We start from the raw sequence: 21,020 nt of genomic DNA, 5'->3' as shown, positions 1-21,020 counted from the left end.
CAGCCAAAAATTTAAAAATACCCTGGGGCTTCCCTCGTGGCGCAGTGGTTGAGAGTCCGCCTGCCAATGTAGGGGACACGGGTTCGTGCCCCGGTCCGGGAGGATCCCGCGTGCCGCGGAGCGGCTGGGCCCGTGAGCCATGGCCGCTGAGCCTGCGCGTCCGGAGCGGCGGGAGGGGCCACAACAGTGAGAGGTCCACGTACCGCAAAAAAATAAATAAATAATAATAAATAAATAAATAATACCCTGAAGGGCAAAAAAATAGAATTCAAGTAACTTTTAAGCACCTTCTACTAGAGAAAAAAATATCTGCAAACCTTGAATTCTTCTTAAGTCAGTTTGCTCTAGTGGTAAGGGCATGGCAATTCGGAAATTATTTTGGGTGTATGGTAGGATTGAGCACATGAATAAATATGCAGACTGGTTGGGAGTGTTCTCACTGAGGAAGTAGGGAGAAGCAAATGTGAAGTGAGAGAACTGAACAAAAACTGTGGGGATTGGAATGGGAAGCATCAGTATAAAATTATTTATTTATTTGTATTTATTTGTATTTTTGGCTGCGTTGGGTCATCGTTGCTGTGCACGAGCTTTTTCTCTTTTGGGGTGAGCGGGGGCTACTCTCCGTTGTGGTGCGTGGGCTTCTCATTGTGGTGGCTTCTCGTTGCAGAGCACGGGCTCTAGGCATGCGGGCTTCAGTAGCTGTAGCACGCGGGCTCAGTAGTTGTGGCGCACAGGCTTAGTTGTTCCGCAGCATGTGGGATCTTCCCGGACCAGAGCTCGAACCCATGTCCCCTGCATTGCCAGGTAGATTCTTAACCACTGCACCACCAGGGAAGCCCCAGTATAAAATTTATGGGAAAAAATTAGGTGGATAGACAGACTGATATTTACACAAGTTCCCAGATCTTGTTTACTAAATATTCCACCAAAAGAAACCAGGGCTCCTTGAAGAAATGGCTGATTCCAGCCTGGACAGGCGCAAGGAAGGTACCAGATGAGCTTGGAACATTTTGTTGTGCCAGAAAATAAATACTGAAATCATTTATAAGCGCATCAAAGAGCCACAGGAGCCATCTTGAGAAGGCCAAATCTGGCACAATTTGAGCATTGTAACAAATAAGGATAATGAGTGATTATAGCTCATTGAATAAAAGAATCCATGCATCCATACTGTTAACAGATATAAACATACATGCAGGACTTCCCTGGTGGTGCAGTGGTTAAGAATCCACCTGCCATTGCAGGGGACACGGGTTCGATCTGTGGTCTGGGAAAAGCCCACATGCCATGGACCAACTAAGCCTGTGCAACACAATTACGAAGCCTGCGCTCTAGAGCCCACTAGACACAACTACTGAGCCCGCATGCCACAGCTACTGAAGCCCGCGTGCCCTAGAGCCCACACTCTGCAACAAAGAGTAGCCCCCGCTCGCTGCAGCTAGAGAAAGCCCGCTTGCAGCAACAAAGATCCAATGCAGCCAAAAGTAAAATTAAAAAAAAAAATAATAATGCATACTCTGCTAAAAAGAAGAAACGTAGAAATGACTGTGTTTTTCAAAAATGTCCATGGCATGAAAGGCAAAGAAAGGTTGAGGAACTGTTCCAGATTAAAGGAGGCTAAAGTGACTAACAACTAGATGAAATACTTGATCCTGGCCTAAATCCAGAACAAAATTGCTATAAAAGACATTGTGGGGAAAATTGATGAATTTGGAATATAGACTATGAAGTATTACATCCATGATAAATTTCTTGAATGTGCTAACTCTGTAGATGTGTAGGAGTATATTCTTAGTAATTATACACCAAAGTATTATGGGGCAAAGGAACATGATATATGCAACCTACTATTAAATAGTTCAAGTTACACATATTCTTTATACACCCACAGAGAAAATGATGAAGCAAACCGGCAAAGTATTAGTTGTTTGTGAATCTTGGTAAATGTTATACTATAGTTCTATGTAGTAGCCTTTCAACTTACCTGTAAATTTGAAATTTAAAAAAAAAATTTTTTTTTGACACTCAGTTTGTGGGATCTTAGTTCCCCAGCCAAGGATTGAACCCTGGCCCTCAGCAGTGAGAGCACCGAGTCCTAACCACTGGGCCACCAGGGAATTCCCTGAAATTATTTTAAAAATAAGGAATTTACATGTAATTAAATCAGTTAAAATTATTTGATACCTCTAAAGTTAGGGAAAAGAGAGCAAACCACCTAATTATGTTTACTAAACACTCATAAACTTGATAAATTAGGTGAGGAGTTTTTAGCTCTTGAGAGTACCCTTAGGCAGTACCCCAGTGTTCACTGCAAAGTAATCCCACTTTGAGGTTCAGGTGTTACCAGACTCCATTGATACAAAGAGGCCACATTCCTCACTTAAGACATGTTAAGAGAGAGTGGCTGGAACAGCAAGACACATTCGTTATGATGAAGCCCAGCTCAACAACATCTCCCCGACAGATATCCCACAGGGGCAGTTTTCCTTCACAAAGGCCTGCACAGTAGCAGAAAGAATAGAGTCTGTCCCGGGAGACAAGAACTCTACCTCTGCCTTTGTCTCTTATTAGCTCTACCGACGAGGGAAAGTGATTGGACTTCTGGGGCCCCAGTCTGAATCTGTAAAAGGAGGGGCTGGATTAGAGGAAGGATCCCATACTCAAATTCCTGCATGAGATGGGTAATAAAATAGGGTGAAACAAAGAGGCACCGTGAAACTGGAGAGCATGTGCCCTATCTAAAAGGGGTGCCTGCTTCTCAGCTCCAACCAACAAATGCCAGGCAGGGATGTGTCCCAGTGTTGCCAGAGATCTTGATTTAAAAAAAAAAGAAAGAAGAAGAAGAAGCCAGAAGTTTGGATTTTTAAAAATTGAAATCTCCCAATTTTTCTTTTCTTTTTCGGGGGAAATATTTTGTGTGCCAAACAATGTATGTGTGCAAGCCACAGTGTGCAGCCATCAGGTTTGATGAACCCCAGTGTCTGCTGTCCTCCTTCACCAAGGTCTTTCCAATGCCGCTCATGCTATCCAAATATGGTATGAAGACCTGCTTCAGCCTTCATCAGAAGAAGATAGGCACACCTTAGCTATGCCTTTGCAATCAGTTTGGAGAATAAGCTCCCTTTCTGAGCATATCTTGCACTTCCTTTCCAAAAGAAGACTCTGGATTTCTCATTTCCCTCCCAGTGGACCACTGGGCACAGATCTCCATGACTGCATCCTTCAGGAAGAAAGTAAGGGCAAGAGCAGATGACACATTAACAGAGGCTCTACCCACATTTTCCCACTTGATTCACTGGGTTTCTCTATCTTCTTTAGGTCTCTCAGAAGTTCCAACACCTTCTTTTGGCACCTGCTCATCAAACATTTCTTCACTCTCTGCTTCTAGGACCTGGCTCTCTCATTTCTCTCCCCTGACCAGTCTCTCATGTTCATCTCTGTCCTCTTGAACATCGACTCAAAGACTGAGCTCATTTTCCCTCACACATTCAAGCTCACTTCTTCCATCTCCTTCCAGGAACCTCTCCATTCTTCAAAAACCACCTTTCTCTCTTGCTAGTGTCTGGCCCCCAATCCCTTTGCACTTTCCTGGGCTTTGCATTTCAGTATTTACATATCATGTTTTCATCTCTCCCCCACCTTCCAGTAATCCAGAGGACAGTGGGGTCTAGCACTCCTGCCTCCTGGGAGCTCCAGCCCACTTGATCATAGGGACTATGCTTCCAAGTCTACCTCAAGGACAGGAACCCAGTTCTCTGTGGCACCTCTTCCCTGTCCCCTCCATCTGCTGCTTTTCAGATCTTGAAGACTGGGAATACATAAGGATGCTAGAGTAGTTTCTCCTTCCAAAGAATCAACTGTCTAATTTTCTCCTCTCCCTGTCCAGAATCCCAGGATTTCCACAAGAAAGGCAGCGAAGTTCCTGCCCTTCTCAAGCTGCCCTGCCCCTCCTAGCCATGTCATCATGTCTCCAACTTTTATTTCTTGTTCCACTCTAGGGTCTTCACCTTGTTCCTTCTCTACCCCCAGATACTTCTGTGCTTCTTTTTTTTTTTTTCGGTACACGGGCCTCTCACTGTTGTGGCCTCTCCTGTTGCGGAGCACAGGCTCCGGACATGCAGGCTCAGCGGCCATGGCTCACGGGCCCAGCCACTCCGCGGCATGTGGGACCCTCCCAGACCGGGGCATGAATCCATGTCCCCTGCAATGGCAGGTGGACTCTCAATCACTGCGCCACCAGGGAAGCCCTTCTGTGCTTCTTTAGATGTAGAAAATCACACAGCCAGGGCAGTGATGCTCATCAAAACGGTCAGGATGATATTCCTATGGCTCATCATCACCCTGAAAAACCTGTTGCCACTGCCAGTCTCCTGACCATGGAGGAAGGAAAAAAGTAGAGTCAGTTTCCTGAGACATCTGGAGCAGACTCTTCGCCCTGGAAACTTTCTCACTTGTTCCAAGGAGAAAGACCTTCCCATAGATCAGTGTTCAAATCCTTTAGAAATGATCCCTCTCCTGAGTATCCTCCAAATCTCTGACCATGTAGCCTCTTCGTGATGTTGGATGGGTGAGTCCACATTCAAGAACTTTCCTTGTCCAACCCCAGACCAAGCCTGAACCAAGCCCAGACTTTTCTCCATGAACACCCTCTTCTGCCTCTCAGACCTATATTCATTTCCCCAGTGCCCCCCTGTCTCTCATGCCTAAAATGCCACACACTGACTTAGAGTTACTTTTTCATTCACTTCTGCAGGTGCCCTTTGTTCTCTTTTCTTTGGTTCCTCTTTCTGGTTCTCTGGCAAGTTATACCTTCTCTCCTCCTTCAACCTTTCCAATTCTCTTTTAGTTGGATTCATTTCATACCCATGTCCCTTTCTCCTGACTTCTGCTTTCCAAAACTATTTCTTATTTCTAGAAGTAACCTTCTAATCCATCCCGTTCTCTCAACTCATTCAGTCACTTATGCGTCAGCATTAATGGAGCGTCTATCATGTGCCCAGCACAACCCTAGCAACGAAGGGTGGATTTGAAGCTGAGAGGCAATAAATTGATAACCGTCATCGTAGCCATCTCTTTGGCTATTCAGCTTTTGTATGCACCCGTCTTTTTACACATTAGAACACCCATGCCACTATGTTTCCACCTTATAAGATACAGCTGCCCTCATACAAGTGAAGTTCTTTCCTGTTCCCTAAAATGAGGGAACCATCATTGTATAAACTGCTGGTTATATGAATTACTCCTCAAATTCAGTCACAGTCCTACAGAATATTCTACTACCTAAGCACTAATTGTAAAGTTAACCCCCAACAATTGTATAAAAATAAAAATGAGGAGAGAGAAAAAGAAATTGGTTAGCATATACAAATAAACACGTGAACATATTAAGGGAAGAGAAAATATGCCTAGCTTCTACAGTTGCCATTTCTGTAAGTGGTCATGAGGCTGTAATTAATAACTATAGTTCCTTCTTCAAGTATCCAAGCCATCTTTCCTTGGCACTCACCCAGAATCTCAGATAGTTGGGATTTTTACCCGGTGGAGTGATGCAAAGTTTCACTCCTTAAGGGTCCTCAATTGTCCTGCCTTCTTTTAGTTGTGGTAGCTCTCCATTAACCTTTGTAACTGGGCATGGAAGTAGTGCCCAGAGGCACCCCAGAGAACCCCTGGGTTTCAGACACACCATTCTCACCCCCACTGTGTAGCAGCAACCCAGTCTCCTCTGGTCATAAGTATCAATTACTCCAGCCAGTAGAGTAACTCCCGTTTTTTGCTGATTGGTTCAGTGGCATGAAAGTGCAAAATAGCCCAGCGGAAGTCTCATCTTCCAATTCAATGGAATCATCCTTGTGTGCCCTAGTGGAAGAATTCCTCCCTTGAGGACTAAGCCCTCCAAATCAGCAGAGCTCAAAGTTGCCAAGATGAGAAGCAAAAATTCTACAAGTGGGTTATTAAGTATAATAATGAGAAGAGCAAGATTCATTTCCACCCACTGATTCTCAGACCCACGTATTCTGGCTTTAGGGGAAACAGCATCCTATAACGGTCTCTGATTAAAGTATACACTCCATGCTGTAAAAGAGAGCCCCAACCTTTCAGGGTGTGGTCTCCCAAGTGATGCCATAATTAGCCCTTAGCCCTTACAGTTAGCCCTTCTTGCCATAATATTCTCACTCCATGGACTGGGGAGCCATTGTGGGGCTCTTTCCATTTGCTGTCGAGGTCTATTTTAGTTATACTCTCAGGAACTTACAAATAACCACAGGGTGGGACTGTGGATCAGCTGAGCCCTCTGTGAGTTGGGCTAAGACTCCATCTATTACCTGACCACCTTAAGTCCCCACTTCGATTGGTGAGCCACAGTAGCATTTGGATCCCCAGGAGTTATCAACAATACATAGCCAGTATCTAGTAATCCTCAAAAGGTCTGGGTATTTCCTTCTCCCTAATTTACAGTCACTCTAGTAAATGGGCCCCAGTTCCTTTCTTGAGGACACCCAACCTCCCCTTCAATCAAAGGGTTCTGGATCTATGCTGACTTAGGTCTGGAAACTGGGAGAGAAACCAGGGCTCTCCACTGTGGTGACTCAAGTTAGGTTTTTGGCTACCAGAGCAGGCTTTTTTCCCCGTTATATAGACCAAGCAAATTTTTAGTAGGTTTCTCATCTATTTGTTCTTAGGAACATGGTAACCAGTTAGCCACTGCCAAAGACTGCTGTGGGCCAAGGCATTCCAATTAATGGTATATCCTGCTGCCCTTTACAGCAGATGCATCCGTCTTGTCTTTGGTGGTAACATACTGTCATTTGGCCTCTGCTACTTCAGGTTCCCATTATCCCCATTAAAATCAGAGAGCCCATTTCAGTGGTGGCATCCTCCATGGTATACCTGGCTTACACAAACACACAGCAAAATGGAGCTTTCAATAATGAGGTGTTGGGACTTCCCTGGTGGTTTGGTGGTTAAGACTCCGTACTTCCACGGAAGGGGGTGCGGGTTCAATCCTTGGTTGGGTAACTAAGATCCCACATGCCACTTAGCGTGGCCAAAAAAAAAAAAATTCAGGTGTTTTCCTCACTAATGTATTACTCAATGCCTTTGTGAAGGAAATATCTTATAGGCCTTCTCATGAAATGTAATTAGGTGGTGAATATTTTAATTGCATGTGATAAATCTACTCCCAAATTCCTATCTCTATTCCCTGCTCTACATCATGGCAGGAAAGCTCTGGCATCTCAACTTCACTGAAGGTAGGCCACTGTTAAGTTCACATTGCAGTCAACTTACTATGTAAACTGTTAAAGAGCCACCTGCAGCTATATGAGCCAACACATTAAATCCAGAGTCTCTAGCAAGTGCACCCATATCAATGAATTCAACCCAAACCAGGGCTATACTTTGCTCTACTTGGTCTAACACTCTTAGGATCCGCTTCTGAACAAATTCCCCAGGTTTCTGCTGATATATATTAGCAAAGTCTTGCAGTTCTTTTGCTGTATAAATTATTTCCTCCTGGGTTATAGTGTGCATCTAAATCCTCTGGAGCCCACCAAGATTTGACCCTTGTTATGGATCTAATGGCAACAGGAATAGTTGTGGTTTTAAGGAGGATGAATATCCCCTTCCAAGGAATCTGTCCCAGGTGAGGTTATCACAGAGTTTTCAAGCAAGGAACACTAGTGTCCTTAGACGTCATAAGGCAAGATAGTTCTACTGGCAAGGGAGGCCCAGAAAACTTGTGTATTCAAGATTATCAGTTTCATCATGGTTCAATATAGGACATACCTATTCCAAGTTTGAGGATCCCAATCTTTCCCAATCAGTGTCCAGAATTACATATAAGAAACTTGTGAGACTGTGAATGTAACTATCATTGTAATTCATCAACTCATCATAGAATTCATTTTTAAACCAGCTTAAATTGAGGTATAATTAAAATACAATAAATTGTACAAACTTAAAGTGCAAAATTTGATGTTTTGACATATGTATACAACCATAAAACCATCACTACAATCACAACAGTAAACATATCCATCACCTCAAAAGTTTGTGACCCTCTGTAATGTCTCCCACCTGACCCTCTCCAAGCCCCCCATACCCAAGCAACCACTGATCTGCTTTATGTCACTATAGATTGCCTGCGTTTTCTAGAGCAGGAGTTGGCAAACATTTTCTGTAAAGGACCAAATAGTAAATATTTTAGGTGTTGTGGGACAAGAGGCAAAAATGAGGATACTATAGGTACTTGTATAATGAGAGAGAAAACAATTTTTTATTTGTCAGATTAAAAATATAACAATGAGTACAATTTTTGTAATATAAGTCTACTAATGAAAATAATGGAATTTTTTTGTTTAACATTTTGCTTAACTGGAGTTCAAATTGAGTGTTCCCTATCATCAAAATCTATCACAAATGTTTATATGTTAATTCAGATTTGTAATGATATTTTTAATCTGTGTCTTTCACACAGACAGGTACTGCAAAATACAGATATCAATCCACAAGCATTTGATATTTTTTTAATAGGATGCTTATTTTTTTTAATCTTTAAAAATTTATTTATTTATTTATTTATTTATTTTTGGCTGCGCTGGGTCTTCACTGCTGCATGCGGGCTTTCTCTAGTTGTGGTGAGCGGGGGCTACTCTTCGTTGTGGTGCACGGGCTTCTCATTGTGGTGGCTTCTTTTGTTGCAGAGCACGGGCTCTAGGCGCAGGGGCTTCAGTAGTTGCAGCACAGGGGCTCAGTAGTTGCAGTGTGTGGGCTCTAGGGCGTGTGGGCTTCAGTAGTTGTGGCGCATGGGCTTAGCTGCTCCGCAGCATGTGGGATCTTCCCAGACCAGGGATTGAACCTGTGTCCCTGCATTGGCAGGAGGATTCTTAACCACTGGACCACCAGGGAAGTCCCAAGCATTTGATTTTACTTAAGCATATTCATCATTTGGAAGGCATTTAAAGAATTCTATTAGATTTTTTTCTTGATATGTGCTTTTTAGCATGTCACCACATTGCAGATTGATCACTTCCAGTTGAAGGTTAGTTACGTGGAATAGCCTCAATCACACAGTTAAATGGATTTTGAAATATGGAAATTTCCTTTGTACTGCTTGTATTAAAATCCTAAAAAATGCTGCTGGAACTGTAGTAGTTTGAGCTTGGAAAATAATAGCTATTACAAATTTGTGGGGGAATGGAGATCTTGCTTCTTGTTTTAACTTTTGACATCATGTGTATAATGCAGCTTGTCATTACTTGTGATTCAGACAATGTTGTCATTGAAATTACTTTACAGCATCATAATTTATGTATATAAATGCTATTTTGCCTTGTAATTTTAGGTTTAATTCATTAATAAACATTGTCAAGTCTGCAACAAAAGCTAGTTACCAAAGCCATTCAGTGTTGGATAGTAGTGGTTGAGTTTGATTCTTTTCATTCAGAAAAAATTTTAATCTAACTTGTGAGTTCAAAAAACCACAATAAAGCTTTAGCACTGCTAAGACATCAAACTGCTATGGGGTACGGTAAGACAGGATATTCAGCTTCCATTTCTAACAAAAATTTATGATGGTTAAGTCCACAAGAGCAAATGAAGTTCACAATTGACAGTACTAGTTCCATATCGTATAATAGATTCAAATAACTTCTGCAAAGTACCTACTGATGAATAATACAATTAACAATTATAGGCTTTAAATACCTCACATTTTCACAAGCTTTGTAAATTTGTCCAACTAAGGCTTTTTCTACTCCACATATATTTTTACCAACATCAGTTGTAACACATCTTAGCAGATTCCACTTCAGTTTGTACTGAATTAGTGTTTTCTCAATTTCTTTAAACATATTCTTACCTGTACTTATTTCACATAGACTATTCATAGAGGCTAATTCTTGAGTTACTTCAAACATTGATTCCTCAAATAAACACACTAACTAAACAGTATTGGTAACATCTGTTAAACCATCAAGAGCCAAGAAAAACCACTTGAAAGCATTCCCTTGTTTTGTTTTGTTTTGTTTTGTCCATGCAACTTGTGGGATCTTAGTTCCCCAACCAGGGATTGAACCCAGGCCCTCGTCAGTGAGAGCATGGAATCCTAACCACTGGACCACAAGGGAATTCCCATTCACCTTGTTTTTTAATCGTCATTCATGTTGCTCCCAATTTCTCCATCTCTTTTGAGCAACTGTTCTCACCTAATGACTAATAGTCTAAATAAGTTTATTTTCTCTGAACACATTTCTTTGGTTACTGCAATCAACTATCATCACTATCTCCAGAACTCCTTTCATCCTGAAAAACTGAAACTCTGTACCCATTAAAAAATAAGTCCCGGGCTTCCCTGGTGGCGCAGTGGTTGAGAGTCCGCCTGCCAATGCAGGGTACATGGGTTCGTGCCCCGGTCCAGGAAGATCCCACATGCCGCGGAGCGGCTGAGCCTGTGCATCCGGAGCCTGTGCTCCGCAACAGGAGAGGCCACAACAGTGAGAGGCCCGCGTACCGCAAAAAAAAAAAAAAAAAAAAAGTCCCCATTTTCTTCTCCCTCCAGCTCCTGGCAACCATCATTCTATTTCTGTTTTTTATTAATTTGACTATTCTAGGTGTAAATGAAATCATACAGTATTTATCTTTTTATGATTGGCTTATTTCACTTAGCATAATGTTCTCAAGGTTCATCCATATTGCAGCTTCTATGAGAATTCTATTCATTTTTCTGGCTGAATAATATTCCATTGTATGTATGTATTCCTTCTGTTCTTGATCTCTAATTTAATCCCTTTATGCGTGGAGAACACACTTTGTGATTTCAGTCTTTTTAAATGTACTGAAGTTTGTTTCATGGCCTAATATATCAAGAAGAATATTCCAAGTATACTTGAAAAGAATGTTTATTCTGCTGTTGTTGGGTACAGTGCTCCATAGATGCCTGTTAGGTCTAGTTGGTTATGCGTCATTCGAGTCTTCTATTTCTGTTAATCTTCTGCCTACTCATTGTATACATTACTGAAAGTGAGGTATTTAAGTCGTCAACTATTATTGTTGAATTGTAATCTCTCTTCAATTCTGTCAGTTTTTGCTTCATGGGGCTCTAATATTAGATGCTTATATGTTTATAATTATTATATCTTCACAATGGTATGGTTTTATCATTATAAAATGTCCTTCTCTGTCTCTAAAAACATTTTTTTCTTGAAGTTTATTTTGCCTGATATTAGTATAAACACTTCAGCTTTCTTTTGCACTGTATCCTCTATGATATAGAGTGGGCCTTGGGCTGTGTTTTGTGAGGGAATAGCGCCCCCTGGGGAAATAAAGGTAGTGCGGAGGGTGAAGACAGACACTAGGTCAAGGATGTCAGAGGACTGAAAGGCAGCAAAATACTAGACCCTTCTACACTCAAACTTGAGGAATCTGGGGCTTGGTGGTTCGATCTGAGGGCATCTTGGGTCCTGAAGAAGGGACCAAAGGCTTGCTTTGTGACAACTGTCTGGACTGTCCTGACAATCCCTTACTCATCTCTTCTGACTGCAGATCTGTTCTCCAGAGCACAGGGGTGGCACTTCGTTCCCCTCTTTCTCTTGAGAGTGAGGCCTTGTTCATATGTATCCATGGGGCCCAGATCAGGGGCTAGCACAGAAAAGGTGAACCAAAATGACTGTTTAAATGAATGACATTCACTGAATCTCATCCCAGTGCCTTCCTCAAAGCCCTGCATGAAAGCCTCAATAAATTTTGGCCGAATGCTTAATTAATTCTTAGTAACAGCATGATGAGAGCAGAATTCAACAAACTGAGAGCCCTGGGGCTGAACCTAGCCAGCAAATATTATGTTTGTCCTACAAAGTACTGATCAGTAAAGTATTTTATAAAAACCCAACATACCAGGCTTCCCTGGTGACACAGTGGTTAAGAATCCGCCTGCCAATGCAGGGGACACGGGTTCGAGCCCTGGTCCGGGAAGATCCCACATGCTGCGGAGCAACTAAGCCCATGCACCACAGCTGCTGAGCCTGCGAGCCACAACTACTGAGCCCACGTGCCACAACTACTGAAGCCCATGAGCCTAGAGCCTGTGCTCCACAACGAGAAGCCACTGCAATGAGAAGCCCGCGCACCACAACAAAGAGTAGCCCTTGCTCACCACAATTAGAGAAAGCCTGTGCGCAGCAACGAAGACCCAACGCAGCCAAAAATAAATAAATAAAATAAATAAATTTAAAAAAAATCCAAACTACGAAGATCAGGAGATTTCACAATAAAATCCAAATTTCTGCTTCTCTTGAAAAATCAGCTCTGGCAACACTGGGCCCGTATTCTGAGAGGCTGCCTCCTGAGCTAGGGCAAAGCTCTCCAGTATGTCACATTTCCACATCCCCTATTGCCTTTCTCATTTATCTTGCTTCACTGCATTATTTACTCATGACTGCCTCCTGTAGGCATTGTCTTGTGATCCCTAGACTAGAACAAAGGGGTGTCTCTCTCCTGACCCCCAATAAGACACTGGGAAGTGAAACATTATTCCCAAAAGTGGTTACCCAGGTCAAAAGGAAACAAGTTTTCCTGTTAAAAAGAACATGACTCAGAGCAGAAATGCCAGTAGCCAGGTCAGAAATTCCCCTGGAAAGATCCAGTGGCTGCTCCCCAGAGGCCAAGAAAACACACCCATCATGTATGTACCAAGCCGCTCCCGCTGGTTCACCCCACCCGCTGGAGAGTTACATAGGATGATCCCAATTGGTAGTAAACTAATATACACATGCCAGAACAACAAAAAAAAGGCACCAAAATGTTAGAAGTGTTTATTTTTAAAATACAGGTGATTTTATCGGTTTTACACTTTCTAGTATTTTCCAAGTGTTCTACAATAAGCAAGAGTGACTTTATAGTCAGAAAAAATTTTTTTTTCTTTGAAGTATCACTCAGGTTGCATGTATGAGTTATTGGTGGGTCTGCCACACCTCTCGACTACATGCCCCTTCCTACCACATTCTATACCTCCCATAGCCCCAGGGCCTGGACTGAACCCAAGTGGGGGCTTGACATCCGTTAGCAATGCCCTTAGCTTTTCATTGGCCATAGCCTTTCTCTCTGCCTGACTTAGAAACACCATGTAGTCTTTAGAGTAAAGGTTTGGGCTGTGTAGCCACTTTCTACCCCAAAGAAGGCTGCCGCTTGTTTTCGGACTCCAGAATTTGTTTCTTAGACTGAGATGTGCCAAGACAAGGGCTAGGAAATCTTGTCCTGTTTTCTCGGGGAGGCCAGCCCAGGAATTGTGGCAGAGATTCCAGGAGAGGCATCCGTAACTTGTAGCAGGAAGATAACAACTTGGGGCCTGAGTTTCTTTCCTACACTAAGGGGGAGAGAGTCATGGAATGAGAATTCGTGACAGTTCACAGAGGGATGGCAAACGACCTCGGGAAAATAACTTTCCTTGTATTTTAATTTCCTCATCTGGCAAATGTTGACTACAACACCTGAAAGTCCTTTCAAGTACTAGCATCATACATTTCTTTTATATTTAAAAGCTGTATGACCTCAAGCAAGTAATTAAAACTCCCTGTTTATGACAACATAGCACATTGCATGCTTAAACAGCTTTTTACAATTATACTATCACAGATCTTGTTAAATCTTAGTGTGCCAGTGATGTAGCCATGGAGAAATTGAAGCTCAGAGAGGGTGAGAGAAATCCGCCCCAGACCACACCTACACAGAAGTGGTGGCAGAGGAAACAAAACCAGGTTCTGGCCCTGCATCTCCCACTTCACTCTGTCCTTCCTATCCACAAGGTTGTCACCAGCCCGGGAAAGGCAAGCAAGCCATGGAGAGCATTACATACGGGTGTCCTCAGTGCTCTAAACCTCTTGAGACCTCTGTCCATATGGTAGCTGTATAACTCTTTAAGAAAATGCCAAACTGTTTTCCAGAATGGTTATGCCATTTTACATTCCCACCAACCGTGTATGAGTTCCAGTTCCTCTACATCCCACCCCCAACACTTAGTACTGTCAGTCTGCTTAATTTTAGACATTCTCATAGGTATATAGTGGTATCTCATGGCTTTTTTATTTCCCTAATAACCAGTGATGTTAAGCCTCCTTCTAATGTGCTTATTGGCCATCGATATATCTGGTAAAGTGTCTGTTCAAATCTTTTACCCATTTTTAAATTGGGTCGTGTTACTTTCTTACTGAGTTTCGAGAGTTCCTTATATATTCTGGATACAAGTCCTTTGTCAGATACATGATTTGCAAATTTCTCCCAGTCCTAGCTTGTCTCTTCATTCTCTTATCAGTGACTTTTGAAGAACAGAAGTTCTCAATTTCTTTTTTTTTTAATTTTTAAAAATTTATTTATTTATTTATTTTTGGCTGTGTTGGGTCTTCGTTTCTGTGCGTGAGCTTTCTCTAGTTGCGGCGAGCGGAGGCCACTCTTCATCACGGTGCGCGGGCCTCTCACTGTCACGGCCTCTCTTGTTGCGGAGCGTAAGCTCCAGACGCGCAGGCTCAGTAGTTGTGGCACACGGGCCTAGTTGCTCCGTGGCATGTGGGATCTTCCCAGACCAGGGCTCAAACCCGTGTCCCCTGCACTGGCAGGCAGATTCTCAACCACTGCGCCACCAGGGAAGCCCAGAAGTTCTCAATTTTGATGGTCCAATTTACCTTTTTTTTTTTTCTTCTTTGAAGCATGCTTTTGGTATCACATCTAATACATCTTTGCTTAACTCACGGTAACAAAGATTTCCGACCAATGTTTTCTTCTAACAGTTTTATAGTTTTAAGTTTTACATTTAGACTTTTGATCCATTTTTGTTTTATTGTGGTAAAATATACATAAGATGAAGTTTATCATTAAAAAAAAAGACACTATTTTTAAGAGTTTGGTGTTTTTTTTCTGGCTGCACCCTGCAGCTCCTGGGATCTTAGGGTCCCCAATGAGGGATTGAACCTGGGCCCTCAGCAGTGAGACAGCAGAGTCCTAACCACTGGACCACCAGAGAATTCCCATTAAGAGCAATTTTAGGTTCACAGCAAAATTGTGCAGAAGGTACAGAAATTTCCCATATACCCCCTGCTCCCACACATGTACAGCCTCTCTTATTATCAATGTCCCTCCACCCCCTGTACATTTGTTACAATCAACAAACCTACATTGACACATCATCACCCAAGGTACGTAATTTACGTTAGGGTTCACTCTTGGTGTTATACATTCTATGGGTCTGGAGGAATGTTTAATGACATGTATCCATCATTACAGTATCACACCCAGTAGTTTCACTGCCCTAAAAATCCTTTGTGCCCCACCTATTCTTTCCTCCCTCTCCCCCAATCCCTGGCAACCACTGATCTTTTCAGCCTCCATAGTTGTGCCTTTTACAGAATGTCACATAGTTGGAATCATACAATATGTAAACTTTTCTTCTTCAGAATGCATTTTAAGTGTCCTCCACATCTTTTCATGGCTTGATAGTTTTTTTTTTTTTTTTGGTTGTGTTGGGTCTTCATTGCTGTGCGCAGGCTTCCTCTAGTTGTGGTGAGTGGGGGCTACTCTCATCGTTGCAGTGTGTGGGCTTCTCACTGCGGTGGCTTCTCTTATTGTGGAGCACAGGCTCTAGGCACACGGGATTTAGTAGTTGCAGCAATCCGGCTCAGTAGTTGTGGCTCGCAGGCTTAGTTGCTCCGTGGCATGTAGGATCTTCCCAGACCAAAGATCGAACCCGTGTCCCCTGCATTGGCAGGCAGATTCTTAACCACTGCGCCACCAGGGAAGTCCCAGTTCATTTCTTTTTAGTGCTGAAAAATACTCCATCATCTGTATGTACCACAGTTTACTTATCCATTCACTTACTGAAGGACATCTTGGCTGTTTCCAGGTTTTGGCAATTCTAAGTAAAGTTGCTGTAAGTACCCATGTGCAGGTTTTTGTGTAGACGTTTTCAACTCCTTTGGTAAATACCAAGGAGCATGACTGGTGGATGGTATGGTAAGAACATATTTTGTTTTGTAGATAATTGCCAAAATTGTCTTCCAAAGTGGCTGTACCATTCATTTTGCTTTCCCACCAGCAATGAATAAAATTTCTGGTTGCTCCACAACCTTGCCAGCATTTGGTGTTGTCAGTGTTCTGCAATTTGGTCTTTTTAATAGGTGTGTAATAGTAATCACTACAGTCTATTTCCAAAACTTTTTCATCACCCAAAACAGAAACTCTTTAGCTATTAGCAGTAATTCCCCATTTCCCCCGCCCCAGCCCCTGAAAACCTCTATTCTACTTTCTGCCTCTATGAAGTTGCCCATTCTAGATTCCTCATATAAATGGACTATCAGAACATTTGTCCTTTGTGTCTGGCTTATTTCACTTAGCATAAGTTTTTCAAGGTTGTAGCATGTATCAGAACTTTATTCCTCTTTAAGGCTAACAATTATTCACTTCATGTATATACCACATTTTGTTTATCCACTTCTCTGTGGGTGGTATTTGGGTTGATTACATCTTTTAGCTACTGTGAGTAATGCTGCAATGAACACTGCTGTACAGGCATCACTTTGAGTTCCTATTTCCAATTCTTTTGGGTATATACCTAGGAGTGGAACTGCTTGGTCATACAGTAATTCTGTTTAGCTTTTGGAGGAACCACCAAACTGTCTTCTGTAGTAGCCTCACTATTTTACATTCCTACTAGCAACATATGAGAGTTCCAATTTCTCCACATCCTCACCAACACTCATCTTCTATGTGATAGCAGTCATCCTAATGGGTGTGAAGGGGTATCTCGTGGTTTTGATTTGCATTTCCCTAAAAATCAGTAATGTTGAACATCTTTTCATGTGCTTATTGGCCATGTGTTTATCTTTTTTGGAGAAATATCTTCAAGTCCTTTGCTCATTTAAAAATCTTTTTGCTGTTGTTTTTGAGTTCTTTGTATATTCTGAATAATAACTCATCAGATGTATGATTTGCAAATTTCTCCCATTCTGTGGGTTGCCTTTTCACTGTTGGTAGTGTCCTTTGATGCAACTGCTTTTTGTGTTGTGTACCCTGTAATTTGGCTGAATTCGTTTGATCAAGTAGCTTTCTTATGGATTCTTTGGAATTTTCTCTATATAGGATCACCTCATCTGTGAATATTTTACTTTTTCCTTTCCAATTTGGATGCCTTTTCTTTTTCTGCCTAATTGGTTTGGCTCAAACTTCTAGTACTATGTTGAACAGCAATGGTGATAACAGGTGTCCTTGTTTTGTTCCTGATCTTGGGAGAAAAGCTTTCAGTCTTTCACCAGAGAATGTTGGCTATCAGTTTTTCATAAATACCCTTTATCACGTAACGCAGGGGTCCCCAACCTTTCTGGAACCAGGGACTGGTTTCATGGAAGACAATTTTTCCACTGGTTTGGGGGGGAATGGTTCAGGTGGTAATGCGAGCGATGGGGAGAGACAGATGACTCTCTCGCCCGCCTGCTGCCCACCTCCTGCTGTGCGGCCTGGTTCCTAACAGGCTGTGGACTGGGCTCTGGGAGCTGGGGACCCCGGATGTAAAGAACATTCATTCCCTTCTATTCCTAGTTTTCTATTGTTTTATCATGGAAGAGCACTGTGTTTTGTCAAATGCCTTTTCTGCATCAACTGAGATGCTCATATGGGTTTTTCTTTGTCCTATTAATGTGGTGTATTACACTGACTGCTTTTCTTACATTGAACCACCCTTGCATTTCTGCAATAAACTCTTTTGGTCGTGGCATATAATCCTTCTAATATGCTGTTGAATTTAGTTTGCTTGTATTGTTGAGAATCTGCTAAGAACTTCTATCTTTCCATCCACTTAAAGTGTGTTTAATTCATACAGTAGATATAACAGCTGCTTTATAGGTTTTGATATGAGCTGGCCTATCAATGGACTTTTCCCTTGAGAATTGGTCACATGGTAATTCTGGACGGTATCTTGGACATTTTGAATATTATGTTGTGAGACTCCAGATTCTGTCTAAATCCCCTCAAGAATATTTTTGTCTCAGCAGGCAATTTAACCTGTCAGAAAGATAGGGTTCCTTAGACGTTTTAGCTGCCTGTGCCACCACTACAGCTCTAGCTCTATGACGGGGCCATACTTGGGCCAAAATAGGAAGAGAAACAGAATGGTGATTCCCCTTCTTTAGACAAGTGTCCCCTTTTCCTGGTTCCTCTGCCCAGACAATAATAGTTTTAGCTGCCAGAGCTAAAGTGCTGCAGCCTTGCAACTTTTGCCTGCTCTTGGCGGCCAGCAGAGGAAAAAAAGAAATGGATTTCCTGTTATGTTCTCCAGCTCACAGGGTCCCTTTTCCCGGTCCTCTGGCCAAAGCTAAGCTGGGTTCTTTTGGGGGTTTTGCAGCCTGACCTCAGAGGTGAAAGCCATGAAGAAGGAAAAACACCAGCAAACTCAGCCCTGTAGGGATTGCGTAAGTTTTGACTCCCCCTCCCTAATCTGACTTATTTTTCAGAATCCTCAGGTAACTTTTTGTATTTTTTCCAATTTTTGGTTATAATCAGTTGGAGATAGGCTGTAGTGGGCTTAAATCTTGACCAGCACCAGAAGTTGGGATGCAACTGCTGAGAACTCATGATCTGTGCTTTCACACAATTTCACAAGAGCCAATACTGTTGCTTTCCATCTACACTTGCATAAACTGATGCTAGGAAGTTGTATCTGAGAACTGTGAACTTGAGCTTGCTTTCACAAAAATGGCTGTCTTAGCTACATTTGCTCAAATTCATAACAGGAAAATTTATGAATCTAAGCTTAGCTTTCACAAAAACTGTTTCATTCTTATTTCATCCAAATTTGCTTGAACATACTTTTGAGACATTTTGATTGGAGTTTCTTTTAACAAAAAGTGTTTTTTATCCTCTAGGTTTGCTCAAACTCCTGCTGGAGTCTTGTAAACTTTTGAACCTGACCTTATTTTCATAAAAGACTATTGTTTCAGCTAGATTTGTACAACTGAGAAATTCTGTGAACTCTTGAAAATTTTGAGAAAAGCTTGTGAAGTTGAGCTTTTCACCAAAACTGAAGGGCGTGGGACTTCTCTGGTGGCCCAGTGGTAAAGAATCTGCCTTCCAATGCAGGGGATGGGAGTTCGAACCCTAGTCAGGGAACTAAGATCCCACATGCCGTGGGGCAACTAAGTCCATGCGCCACAACTACTGAGCTCACGCGCCTCAGCTAGAGCGCCTACATGCCGCAAACTACAGAGCCCACATGCTCTGGAGCCTGCACGCCACAACTAGAGAAGAGAAAACCCACATGCCACAACTGAAGAGAAGCCAGCAAGCCACAACAAAGAGCCTGCGTGCCACAACTAAAACCTGACACAGCCAAAATAAATAAATAAATAATCTTAAAAAAAAAACAAAAAACAAAAAAAACAACCTGAAGGGCGTGCATTGGCAGAGGTCATATTTTGCCTCCCTCCGTAAGGCCAGGCTGAGGCAAAATCATGTTGAACGTATTCTAGGCCTCCGTCAATAATGCCATGTGGTACAATTCCAGGTGGCACCAATCACTCTGTCTGTATCTAGGGCAGGGATTGGGGCAAATCTGGTCCGTGGATTGTTTCTGTACAATCAGTTAGCCAAGACTGGATTTTACATGTTTAAAGAGTTGTTCAAAAGAAAAAAGGTATATGTGACAGATCACATGTGGCCTACAAAGCTTAAAATATCTAATACCTAGCCCCAGACAGAAAAGGCTTTGACAACACTGTTCAGTGGTTACCAATTCTAGACTGGAAAATGGAAAGGGACGTCTTGGAAGCGGGCAACACAGTGACTCTACCTTCTGCCAAAGGATGCTAAACTGGCCAAATTTAGTACAGGGAAGCCTAGTCTAGAGATGCAGACTCTTCAGCCTTTCCATCACCTTTCCTCCCTGGTTCTACTGCCTCTGTGGCCACTTTCTTTGGCTTCCCTTTCACCTACCACTCACATGTTGAGAGTTCAGTCATTAGCTGTCTCCTCCTCTATGCTGACCATTCCTGAACTACAATTATCACTAAGTACAACAGTTAAGAGCTAGGATCATAGAGTCAGGGTGCCTTATTGTGCATCTATCTCCCACACTGCCTAGTTATGTGATCTCAGGCAAATCACATAATGTCAGTTTTCCCAACTATAAAATGGAGATAATAGGGTTCTTCTAGAAGGATTAAATGAAGTAAGGCATGTGAAGCACCCAGCACGTAAGCAGTCAATAATGTTGGCTCTGATGAATGTTACCCACTACTGTACTTTTGACACCATTTATAAGCCACTCAATCCAAAATCTTTTGTTCTTTTCCTTCTGTGATAGACTAATAATTGTGCCCCCATGGTCCACTCTCCTTTTAATAATATAACCCCCAAGTTTAAATGAACACACAACCATCCAGATAGAGGCATTTTAGCCTTTTCCACAGGATGGTAAGAATTTGAGACTAGGTTCTAGCCCATGGGATCAGGGTCATTTCCAGGCCCTCTATTTTCTCTTCCCCTTCCTATGGGCCTGAACAAAGATGTGGGGCTGGTGCACTAGCTTCAACCATACAGATGAGAACCACCACCTAGGGGATGGTGAAGCATTAAGACAGTTGGACCCTGAGTCCCCAGATAATCCTGTACTATAGTTGCTTGACTCCAAGCCAGGGCCACTCACCTATCTCTGGACTGTCACATGAGAACTAAACTATTTTGTGTGAATCATTGCTTTGGAGTCCATTTGTTAGAGCAGCTTAATAGTCTAATTAATATGCATCCCAAACCTTAACCTCCAACTGCCTTGCTTATGTCCCAGAGGAACCTCAAACTCAACATTCGTAAAACCAACCTCATTATCAAGCCCACTCTGCATCCCTGCTCTTCTTGTATTTCTGAACACAAAGACTAGCCCAACAATTTCTTGATAACATCCCTATTGTCAATTTATCCCCAGACACGAGAATCTGTCGCTCTTACTACTCTTAGATTCAACCTGTCACAGAACCCCACAGCTTGACACA

Source organism: Mesoplodon bidens, assembly GCF_964165515.1.
Source record: "Mesoplodon bidens genome assembly, chromosome: 15".
Classification (NCBI taxonomy): domain Eukaryota; kingdom Metazoa; phylum Chordata; class Mammalia; order Artiodactyla; family Ziphiidae; genus Mesoplodon; species Mesoplodon bidens.
Note: the sequence above shows the minus strand (reverse complement) of the source record.